This window comes from Sparus aurata, chromosome 14 (assembly GCF_900880675.1).
Source record: "Sparus aurata chromosome 14, fSpaAur1.1, whole genome shotgun sequence".
NCBI lineage: Eukaryota > Metazoa > Chordata > Actinopteri > Spariformes > Sparidae > Sparus > Sparus aurata.
The window spans coordinates 838099-850910 of record NC_044200.1 but is presented as its reverse complement, the minus strand read 5'-3'; positions in this window follow the sequence as shown (position 1 = coordinate 850910).

Here is a 12812-nt window from a genome sequence, read left to right as displayed (position 1 = left end):
TTTCTACTCTCGGTGGGTAGCTCATCCAGCTTGTTGTCAAGTGATCAGACATTGGAGAGTAGCAGCGATGGTACTGCTGGTCTGGAGGGGTTAGCCTTAAGCCTAGCATGGATCACGGCTCTCTTTCCTCTTTTGTTTACGTTCACACCGCTTCCGCTTTCTCCTCCTACGGTTGGCTAACTCCGATAATATCCCATGCTGGCATAAAATGTCCAAATCACAACCATTTATTAAAGTTTTTGCAGCTTGAAGAACCTCAAGATTCGATTCGGTTTCGATTCTTTAGGTCGCAATTCGATTCAATATCGATTCGATTCAATATTGACTTAAATGCTTTGATAATGATTCAGTAATAAGTATTAACTAGACAATTCCCCGCCGGGAAATCGCGAGAGTGGGCTGTGCGCTTTGCCCCGTGACGAAAAAGCAAACATGGCATCAGCAAAGTTTCCTCACCATCAAGTGGGAAAGGCCTTAAGAAACACACACATCAAGTTTTGTGGTCCTAGTTTCAGAAATGCGGCAATAGGAGCGAGTTAAAAAAGGGTGCAGTTTCGAAAACCCTCCTCCTGATTTACAATGGAGTGAATGGAGCAGTTGAGAGCTACTCTTGTCGTCAGAGGCAGATAATTCAGAATTCGTAAATCCTACCGATAAAGTAAACACATTGGGAGAAAGACGACACGTGTGGTTACAACTCTGGAAAATATCACTGTTTTTGAGTAAAGTTTGTGGCTGGGAGCGTCACAGAAAGAGAACATTTATGAGAGTTTTTTAAAGTCTCTCACCTTTCAAAAATGATACGTCTTAGGAAAAAAGTTCAAATGCAGCTCAAATACACAGGACTTGTGCCTGCATTTTAAAGTTTGAATGGTGTTTCTAGGTGAATGCAAGCCAGAGCAGGAGATGCTTGGAAAAACGTTGCAGATATGTGAGTTTTTTGACCTCATCCCATTCATTCCTTATGGGAAGTGTCTTGCAGCTGTTAGCGTCTTACGACGCGAAACATTAATATTCTAGAAAACTGAATAATAGCATACAGAGTCCGATCAAGCCGCACATTGAATGAGTGAAAAAATAATCGTTAAATGTAGTTTAAATGTTGGGAAATATACTGTGTGTGCGTCTGTGTGCATGTGAGTGCGCGCTTAAGCATGGCTGTGTGTGTGTACATTTCTCTCTGTCTGTCTGTCTGATGTGTGTCTCCTGTCTGTCTGTCTGTCTGTCTGATGTGTGCCTACTGTCTGTCTGTCTGTCACTCTCTCTCTTGGCCCAGCTGATTTTGGTTGCTAGGTGACAATTGGCAAGGGCCGTAGCAACGGACTGTGAGGGAGCTGATTTGAGAGTGAATTCTGCCTCACATCCGGGACGTCAAACTAGTGCAACATAGTCAAAACCATACATGATATCGGCAATTTTTTTTTCACGATCAAGCCAGAAAGGCCTTAAAGAACACAGTCATCAAGTTTTGTGGTCCTAGCTTCAGAAATGTGGAAATGGCAGCGAGTTAAAAAAGGGTGCAGTTTTGGAAATCCTTTTCCCGATTTACATTGGAGTAAATGGAGCATTTGAGAGCTACTCTTGTCGGTTAGCGGTCGATAATTCAAAAACCGTAAATCCTACCGATAAAGTAGACACATTGGGAGAAAGAAGACAAGTGTGGCTACAACTCTGGAAAATATCACTGTTTTTGAGCCTAATTTGTGGCCAGGATTGTCACGGAAAGAGACATTTTCTGAGCAAATTTTTGAGTCTCTCTCACTCTGTCAGTTGGCCCTCTCCACTCTGCTGCACGAACATTCCGCCATACACAATCATTGAAAACCCTGAAATTTCCAAAATCACTCACCGTCATTCAAGGATCACAGTTCAAAAACTACACATCACAGGAAAAAAGTTCAAATACAACTTAAATACTCAGGAATTGTGCCTACATTTTAAAGCTGAAATGGTGTTTCTACGTGAACGTATGCCAGAGCAGGGTATGTTTGAAAAACGTCGCAGATTTGCGACTTTTTTGACCTCGCCCCATTCATTCCTTATGGGAAATTTATCGCAGTTTTTCGCGACGTATGATGTATTTCGTAAAGCTGAATAATAGCAACCCGATTCCGATCGAGCCGCACATTGAATGAGCGAAAAAATAATCATTAAATGTAGTTTAAATGTTGGGAAATATACTGTGTGTGTGCGTTTGTGTGCATGTGAGTGCACGCTTCAGCATGGCTGTGTGTGTGTGTGTGTGTGTACATGTCTGTCTGTCTGTCCGATGTGTCTCCTGTCTGTCTGTCTGATGTATGTCTCCTGTCTGTATGTCTGTCACTCTCTCTCTTTGCCCAGCTGATTTCGGTTGCTAGGTGACAGTTGGCAGGGGCCGTAGCAACGGACTGTGAGGGAGTCAGTTGGCCCTTTCTACTCTGCTGCACGAACATTCCCCCATACACAATCATTGAAAACCCTGAATTTCTCCAAAATCACTCACCATTGTTCAAGGATCACAGTTCAAAAACTACACATCATAGGAAAAAAGTTCAAATACAACAAAAATACTCAAGACCTACATTTTAAAGCTTGAATGGTGTTTCTAGCTGAATGTATGCCAGAGCAGGAGATGTTTGAAAAACATCGCAGATTTGCGAGTTTTTTGACCTCATCCCATTCATCCTTTTGGGAAGTATCTGGCAGCTGTTCGCGTCTTACGACGCGAAACATTACTATTCTAGAAAACTGAATAATAGCATATAGACTCCGATCAAGCCGCACATTGAATGAGTGAAAAAATGATCGTTTAATGTAGTTTAAATGTTGGGAAATATACTGTGTGTGTGCGTCTGTGTGCGTGTGAGTGCACGCTTAAGCATGGCTGTGTGTGTGTGTCTGCATGTCTCTCTGTCTGTCTGTCCGTCTGTCTGTCTGATGTGTGTCTCCTGTCTGTCTGTCTGTCTGATGTGTGTCTCCTGTGTGTCTGTCTGTCTGTCTGTCACTCTCTCTCTTGGCCCAGCTGTTTTTGGTTGCTAGGTGACCGTTGGCAAGGGCCGTAGCAACGGACTGTGAGGGAGCTGATTTGAGAGCAATTTCTGCCTCACATCTAGGACGTCAAACTAGTGCTATTTGGTCAAAATCATACATGATATCGACAATTTTTTTTCACGATCGAGCCAGAAAGGCCTTAAAGAACACACTCATTAAGTTTTGTGGTCCTAGCTTCAGAAATGTGGAATTGGCAGCGAAGTTAAAAAAGGGTGCAGTTTTGGAAATCCTTCTCCTGATTTACATTGGAGTAAATGGAGCATTTGAGAGCTACTCTTGTCGGTTAGCGGTCGATAATTCAAAAACCGTAAATCCTACTGATAAAGTAGACACATTGGGAGAAAGAAGACAAGTGTGGCTACAACTCTGGAAAATCACTGTTTTTGAGCGTAATTTGTGGCCAGGATCGTCACGGAAAGAGAAAATTTCTGAGATAAATTTTGAGTCCCCATCACTCTGTCAGTTGGCCCCTGCCACTCTGCTGCACGAACATTCCGCCATACACAATCATTGAAAACCCTGAAATTTCCAAAATCATTCAAGGGTCACAGTTCAAAAACTACACATCGTAGGAAAAATACAAATACAAATACAACAAAAATACTCAGGACTTGTGCCTACATTTTAAAGCTGGAATGGTGTTTCTAGCTCAATGTATGCCAGAGCTGGAGATGTTTGAAAAATGTTGCAGATATGCGACTTTTTTGACCTCGTCCCATTCATTCCTTATGGAAAATGTGTTGCAGTTTTCTGCGACATATGTCGCGAAAAATCAATATTTTCGTGAGAAAAATAATAGCATACCGAGTCGAGCCGCACGTTTTGATATATTTTTTGTTTGTATTCGCTCAACGGTGTGAGGCAAGTTAGAAACCGACAAATGACGGGAGGAAGAATAATAAGAAGAAGAGGCGCGGTGAATAACAATAAACAAATAATTCATTAGAGTACCTGTTGATACATTTTTAATTTAAGAAAGTCATCTTAAATTATAAATCTTTCCACTAGGAAGTTCTAGTTCGAATTGAAATGTACTAAAGGTACTTGATGTGTTTAGTTATAAAATAGTGCAGCCATAGTTTTTTTTTCACAAGATATTTATTGTAATTTTTCATAGAACAACCCAACAGTAAAACATAACATAACAGTAATATTAACAATACAATTTAGGACTACACATATTCACATTACCCAGACACATACTTTCGCACACCCACACACCCTCAACCTCTTGCACCTATCTAAAGTAAAATATAAATAAAATAAAATAAATATTTTCGATCATCGTTTACAATTTTCTTTCAGGTAGAGCCCACCTTTCCATCTTTAATTATATTCATATATGGTTCCCAAAGCTTAACAAAGTCTTTCCATTTGCCCTTAGCAATGTAAGTTAGTCTTTCCAGACCAATACACTGCGATAGTTCCTTTATCCACATCCGTAGTGATGGTGCTTCCATGCTCTTCCAACACAGCGCAATAGCCCTCCTGGCTTGGAGAAGTCCAAAGTCCAATAGTTTAGTCTGTTTCAAGGTCGGTTTAAAGTTCTTCGGATATATTCCAAGCAAACAGAGCCCGGCATTTAAAGGGACTTTGATGTTAAACAAGTCTGACAAACATTTTAAAACATCCTTCCAAAAATCCTGGATCATTAGACATTCCCATTGACAGTGAAATAGAGTACCTTTCTCAGTCAAGCATTTAGAACGCACATCAGGAATATTAGCAGACATATGATGAAGACTGTCAGGGGTTATATACATCCTCATAAGCCACTTATATTGGAGTTATATAAACCTTATATTTATTGTCTGTGTTTGTGCTTTTAAAAAAACGTCATTCCAATCCGTCTCATCAATATCCTCCTTAATATCCAGCTTCCAAGCGTTTAGTTTATTGCGTGCTGATTCAGGACTATTTGCAACCAATATGTTGTAATATCTAGATACATGTCCTTTCCCTCCTAAATTTGCAAGTGTAACTTGCTCAAGTTTTGATAAAGGTGGTACACACGTTATCTGTTAGGATTTCTTTTACATATAACTTTTTAATTGCAAATATTTGAAGAAGTTTTTTTTTTGGAATTTGATATCTCAAACACAGCTGATCAAAGGAAAGCAAAACTCCATCTTTGTAAAGATCCATCATTTTCTGAATGCCTTTCATATTCCATGACCTAAATCCTCCATCTTTCTTACCGGGTGTGAACTGTGCATTACCCCAAATAGGCGTGAATTGAGACAGCGCTGGCATGTCACCCACATGCTTATTTGCAGCATGCCATATTGAAATTGTATTTTTGAGAAAAGGATTTTTTGTGTGCTTTTTTAATGTCAGAGGAATATAGATACAACTTTAATGGTAAATCCGGAACGGACTCCTGTTCAGTGTTTACCCAGGCTGGGGGCGCCGCTGTGTAAAAATAATATGATGCTGCAGTCAGTTGGGAAGCCCTATAGTACCATCTAAGATTTGGAAGTTGAAGCCCCCCTCTTTCCTAAGGCAAATATAGTAGCTTAAGGGGGAGTCTAGCTTTTCTGTTATTCAAAATAAATTGACCAAATAGTTTATTAAGTTTATCATATAACTTGTTTGATAATGGCAATGGAAGTGTTTGAAAATAGTATAAAAAATTTATTTAGAATTGACATTTTTATAAGATTTATTAGACCCATCATGGAGATGGGCAAATTAGACCATCAATTCAGTACTTCAGTTACACCATCCACCAGACTGTCATAGTTTGTTGGGATTATAACAGTGAGTTCAGGAGTGATTTTAACACCCAAGTACCTGAAACCTTCAGTAGTTGTCATAAATGAGGTATCTATTATGGGACTATGTCTTTCTTCCTTATTGAGAAACATTAACACTGATTTAGAATTATTAATTTTGTATCCGGATATCCCTCAAAAAGTTTCAATTGATCTCATTAGACTAGGAATACTATTTTTTTAATTTGTCAGGAAAAATATGATATCATCCGCATATAAAGAGATGCGATGATCCACCTCCCCAATTGTTATACCTGATAAACTCTTATGTACTCTTACCGCCATAGCTAGAGGTTCAATTGCTAATGTAAATAATATTGGAGATAATGGACAACCCTGGCGAGTGGACCTCTGTAGACTAAAGGGTTTTGAGATGGTATTATTGGTTAGAATCTCAACGGTTGGGTTTAGCAATTGGAGCCATTTTAGAAACGTTTTCCCTAACCCAAATCTTGGAAGTACTTCAAAGAGGTAATATTCTATCCTAACAAATGCCTGTCTTGCATCAACTGACAGCATTGCTGTGTCCTTTGCGTCATATTTCTCATATAGTATATTTAGGACTCTTCTTATATTGTGATAACCTTGTCAATTTTGTATGAAACCTTGTTGATCATCAATAATCAGCTGAGGGAGATATTTATCTAATCTTCTAGAGAGCGTTTTGCAAAGAATTTTTATGTCACATCCCATTAAACTCATTGGCCTGTAAGACGAGCATTCGGTTGGGGGCTTATTTGGTTTTAATATTAGGGTTATTATAGCTAACCTTAAAGAATCTGGGAGTGTTCCTTTCATAAACAACTTTTCATACATGTCCAGAAGCGGCTTAATTGCTGTCTTTTAAATGTTTTGTAAAACCGGGTGCCTTACCCCTACCGATGTCTCCTATCAAGTTCTTTTGTTGTTAATGGACCATCTAGTGTTATTTTCTCGTCCTCTGATATAGTCGGAAATTGCAACTGGTCAAGAAATGTCTTCTGAGCTTCTCTATTTTCTGTACATTCAGATTTGTATAACAATTTATAAAAATCTCTAAAATTGTTATTTATCGCTACGGGGTCCAAAGTTAAGTTGCCAGAGTTTGATTTTATACCTAATGTTGGCCGTAGTTTAGTTTGAATTTGTTTAAAAATATTTATCTATGCAACTTTCCACAAATTCAACAAAGGATGGGTCCTGTAGCAGGTAAACCTGTAGCCTCCATCTTGAGCAGCGCTCAAACTTACCTAAATAAATCTCAGTAGACACTGATGCGTGATCACTAATTAATATACTACTGTACCAGCTATTCTTGACATTGGACATCAATTCCTTAGAGATTAGGAAGTAATCAATGCGCGAGTAGGTTTTATATGAGCTTGAATAGCAAGAATATTCCCCACTTATTTAAGTTCTGTGATCTCCAAATTTCAACTAATCTTAGATCTTCCATATTGTTAGTGTTTTTCTAGTTTGTGTATGAGTCATATCAATTTGTGTGGATCTATCTAACACTGGATCGAGGGCACAGTTGAAATCACCCCTAAAAATATAAAGTCCCTCCAAGGCAGACACAGTAAGAAATAGCTTTTCAAAAAATGATGGATTATCTTCGTTAGGACTGTATACATTTATAAGATTTATTTTTTGTGACATAATATTACCTTGAACTATAATATACCTTCCAGATGGATCTTGGGTAGTGTTTATGATTTGAAATGGAATTGTTTTTTGTATAAGAATAACTACGCCTGTGGGAAGCCTGAAATACCTGACCTGGCCATCTTTTACCCAAGGAGTGTATGTCTGAAGTAATCATATGTGTCTCTTGTAGAAAGGCTATTTTTGAGTTGAGATTTTTTATCCTGTTTAGTACTTGTTTCAGTTTGGCCAATTTTCTCATTCAAACTTTAACAAAACAATCAGTGCCATCTACCACGCACTTCACATTGCAATATATCCCTTTCAGAGTATAAAACTATACAACTTGGCCATATTAAAGTAATATCCTCACGTTTGATAATCATCAGTTGCAAGATATAAAAGTAAGAAATAAAATCTACCCAATCCTAATAGATTTGGTGCTGAAGAAACACTGGCCTATGGTATTAAGTAATAATGCAAAAATAAAAAATAAAATAAAAAACCTATATATATTTATTACTTGACTCACAGCGACAAAAGCTTACTTCAAAATAGCTCTTCTGTTGGTGTTCAGTTCACTGTGGTGGCTTGGCTGTGGAAATTTTCAGCTTCCTGTGGTGTTGAGAAAAGATGAATCTTGCCGTTGTACAGCACTCAGAGTTTGCAGGGGTTGTGTTGAAATCCCCGGAAGGCGTTGATATCAACAAACAGCTTTATTATTGGGTTGAACCCCCGTCGGATCCGCACTGTTTCTGCAGAGAGATCCTGCGCGAATGTTATCTTCACCCCATCATGTGTGATGTCTCGTTGCCTTGATTCGCAGTAAACAAACTCCTTCTCCTGAAACTTAAAAAAACGGATGAGGATGGCTCTGTTCTGGTTGGGCTTTCCCGACGCTAACGTGCGATGAACACGCTCCAATGTGAATGATCTGTCAAGTTCCGTCCCCAGCCATTGTATCAACTTGTCGTTAATGAAGTCCAAGAGTGTCTGATGACCCTCGGCCCCTTCTCGTATAACAACCAGACGGTTTTTTCAAGTGCACTTTCTGCATCACGTATGCGGCGTTCAGCTTCCTTGATGTGTGTTGTATTAGAGGAAACATCTCGCTTTACCTCAGACACATTGCACTCCAACACCGCCATTGAGTTTGCCATGCCAGTCAAACGGGTGTCAATATTGTCCAACTTTGTTCGTTGTCTGCCCAGAGCGACTTCAGCTTGCTTAACACTTCAGCTATATTAGCCATATTAGTGTTAGCTTCCAGGTCGCTCGGTGGGCTTAGCAGAGTTGCTTTGCCAGTTGCCGTACTAGTCTTGCGTGTTCGGGTAAAAATATCACACTGTTTGGCTGCAGTTGGTTTGGACATATCAGCGCCGATATTTTTGCGAAAATGGTAGCCAGTAAATTAAGGGTTTTTAGGGAATGGTGCGTGGTTGCACGGAGCCTCCTCACTATGCTGCCATCTTGGTCTCGTCACGTGTCCTCCCCATTGCAGCAATAGTTAAGCTGAGAAAGTGCCATTGTTTCTGGGACTGCATGGTACATTTTTGTCTGACATAAACATAGACATGACCGCGGTCCCTCCGCCCTCCGGCTAGACACGAGGGGGTAAACATTGACACTGACCCCCCCTTTCCCCAGAGAAGAGTGCTACTCGCGGGCGCACGGCGCAGCGACCAGGGTGAGACCGGCTGCGCTGGGAGTTTACAGTCTCCGAAAGAGCCGTGCGTCAGACATCAGCTACCTGCCTCCGCAGCTCCGACGGTGTTTCATTAAAGAAGGAACCGAAGGTGGCAATATGATCAAATTTCTTATGGAATTTCTCCCTACTGTGCTGTGGGCTGCTAACTTAATTTGAATTTAATTAATCAAATTATAGGTTTTAATTTAGTTTTAGTTTTATTTATTTTGCACAGTTTAAAAAAAAATGCACAAAGAAAACAAATAACATACAGTGCATTAAGAGGCAGAAACCCCAGTGGGCTCCACCTAAATAATGTTAAAATTTCACAATATTAGAAGGAAACACAAAATGAACATACAAACTCTCATACAACTACAAAAAAGTGATAACAAGCTAATAGTAGCAAATTATGTATAATAACAAATAAATTATAACATCAATATAAAAGCAGAGCATGTGAGTGCGTGTGTGTCCATGAGGGGAAGATTGGTTTATACACCTAGTTTATTAATTCCTTGAGCACCTGTGAATCAAAGGCGTTGATCAAATGATCTCTGAGACTCGACGTACTTCAATGGAAACTCATTTCATGTCAACAGTATGTGCAAATAACTTTTGTCCTATCGACCAAACCATCTGGCAGTGTTTTGAAAGTGAATTTGCCGTTTATAAGTCCTTTCTCCATTTCCTTTCACTTTCGCTTTTCAGTCCACCGTGTTTTTCCCGAGCCGCAAACCTGCTTCTTCTTCTTCTGATTCCCTTTCTTATTCTTCTGCCACCCTCTGGATCAAGACTACAGGTGCCATCAATGGCCGTAAATCATACAATGCGCGTTTCATTTTTTTTTAATACTGAGCGTTAATCATGCGTTAAAAGAATTAACGGCGTTAAGAGGATGTTGCGTTAATGCGTTATAAAGGCGTTAACTTTGACAGCCCTAATAAAAACACATATTTGAGAAACATTGATGTCTTAAATAGTTTTTAAAATAAAGGAGCAGATGGGATGGGACTCTGATCGAGTTGCAATTCTAACAAGACGTTTCTGGAGGACCAAGATTTTGTAGAGAGTAGTACTCGCCCAAACTATATGACAATATGAAAGATGGGGATAAATTAAACTGTAATAAAGAGTAAAGAGACAGTTTGTGGTGACAAGATGACTGACCCTCATTATTATACCATAGATTTATTTATTTTTTCTGCTAACCCAGTCAGTTTGTTCTCTCCAACTCAACCTCTCATCAACAGTAATTCCCAGGAATCTTGTAGATGGCACTTGAGGCATCAAAAGAGACTTAACTGTAATTTTAGATACATTCTTAGAATACGATTTTTTTAGATTTTAGAAGTAAGATTTTTTTATATTCAAAGATAATTTATTTAATCTGAATCATGTAGCGTAGGCAATTAAACCAACATTAGCATCCTTAATCAGTGAACTGAAATTTGATAATGCAAACATTATTGAAGAAAGGATATTAATAATAATAATAATAATAATAATAATAATAATAATAATAATAATAATAATAATGCATTTAATTTATAAAGCACCTTTGAGGGTACCCAAGGACACTTAAAAAAGTTGAACAAACAAACAAAAAAGAATAAATGGATAAACAAAAATTACATATAAGATAAAGAAATGGAAAAGTTGATTGATTTGATGGGGCTGGATCTAGAGCTGATAGGCCTTCTTAAAAAGATGGGAGTTCAGGTCTCTTTTGAAGATCTCCAGAGAAGTCAGTTTGTGGATTTCAGCTGGGAAAGTGTTCTAGATAGTGGGGGCTGTCACACAGAAGGCTCTTTCACCAAGGGTTTGTAGTTTGGTGTGAGGGATGGAGAGCTGGTATGTGCCTGATGAGCAGCTTCCGACTCCAGGACTCCATTACAGTAGTCCAGGCGGGAGGTGATGAAGGCATAGATAAGGGTGTCAGCCACAGGTTCAGAGAGGGAGGGCCGTAGTCTGGAGATATTTTTGAGATGATAAAAACCTGTTTTTGTGATGGATTTTGTGTGATTGAAAAGATATTTTATTTTTTATTTTATTTTTTAAAATTTTATATACTATTCTAATCCCAAATTGGGAAATTCTTTTTTCCACTCACATTACACACAGGTGCGCACACACAAACACACACATGCAGTGTAGAGGAGATGAGCGAAGGGGCTGCCACACATGCCACGGCGCCCAACAAGCAGTGTTAGGGGTTGGTGCCTTGCTCAAGGGCATCTCAGCAATGCCCAGGATGTGAACCAGCATTCTCCAACTGCCCGTCCTTATCGTTCTTTTTTGGTCCTCAAGTCCCTACGGACTGAGCTATTGCCGCCCCCATAGCGTGGAATCAAGGATGACACCCAGGTTGGGGACGTCCGTGGATGGGGAGACAGAGGAGCCATCCACGTCCAGGAGAAGATCTCCAACCTTCTGGAGCAGGACCTTGGAGGCCACAAACATGAGCTCTGTTTTATTGGTGTTTAGTTTGAGTAGATTTGATGTCATCCAGAGTTTTATATCATGCAGGCAGTTGACAAGTGACTGTGGGGGTAGCTGGGTGGATGGTTTGGTGCAGAGATATAATTGAGTGTCATCAGCATAGGAATGGAAGTTGAGACCGTGTTTGCGAATTATCTGACCAAGGGGGAGCATGTAGATGGTGAAGAGGAGGGGTCCAATCACAGAGCCTTGAGGCATGCCCTGGTTGACTGTCACCATTGGAGACTCCACCTCCACCTCCACCCCAGCTCCAAACTGTTTCCTGTTTGTTAAATAGGACTGGAACCAGGAAAGTGCTGTACTGGTGAGGCCAAGGTAGTCAGATAGGCGTGTAAGGAGAATGGTGTGGGAAATTGTGTCAAAGGCTGCAGAGAAGTGAGTTCGTTGGTGATCTTGATGATCTTGCCAGACTAAAAATGTCCTCTTTCAAGTCCTCCCCCAACTCATCCACCCAATCTGCTCTGATCTTTTCCAGTGTTGTGTTTTTAAAAGAGGTTATACAATCACTAATTCTTGAGACAAGTCTTTTAGAATTGAACGGAGATTTAAGCAGATCATCTAGACCAGAAGGTGATGTTATGTATGGAAAATTGGGATCATGATGTTGAAGGAAGTGGCAGACTTGGAAATATCGAAATAAGCTAGACAGAGGGAGGTCAAATTTGTGCGATAAATCCTCAAAGCTTGCAAAAGTACAGTTTATGTCCATGTCCATAAAATTATGAATGCCTCGTCTCTGCCAGAGAGTAAATTTCCCCCCAGCTAGTCTGACCTAGCTGGGGGGAAAAGATGATTATTTTGTATGGGACCTAGATGGAGAAGGTTTTAAACCCAAAAGCTGAACCCATACTTTGAGGCTGTTTATGACTATAGGATTGTTAGTGTATAGTAAGAAAGGGAGGGGAAAGCTGGTGGTGACCAGGGCTCTGAGAGAGGTGATTGGGCAGCCCTGACGGGGAGCCTCCTCCGTGTACTGTACAAGGACGTAACCTACAGTAACAATGGAAGCTAGCAGCATCATCAGACGGACCCAGCCCGACCTGTTTGAACCATCAGAGCCAGAAACTGACTGAGTCAGACACTGATAGTGCTCAGCCTCGTTCCTCACAGTCCATGTTTTACATTACACACAAATGTAAAACCCCAGTCTACATACAATTCCTTGTCATAGCTATATTGGTGCACATAAAATATTA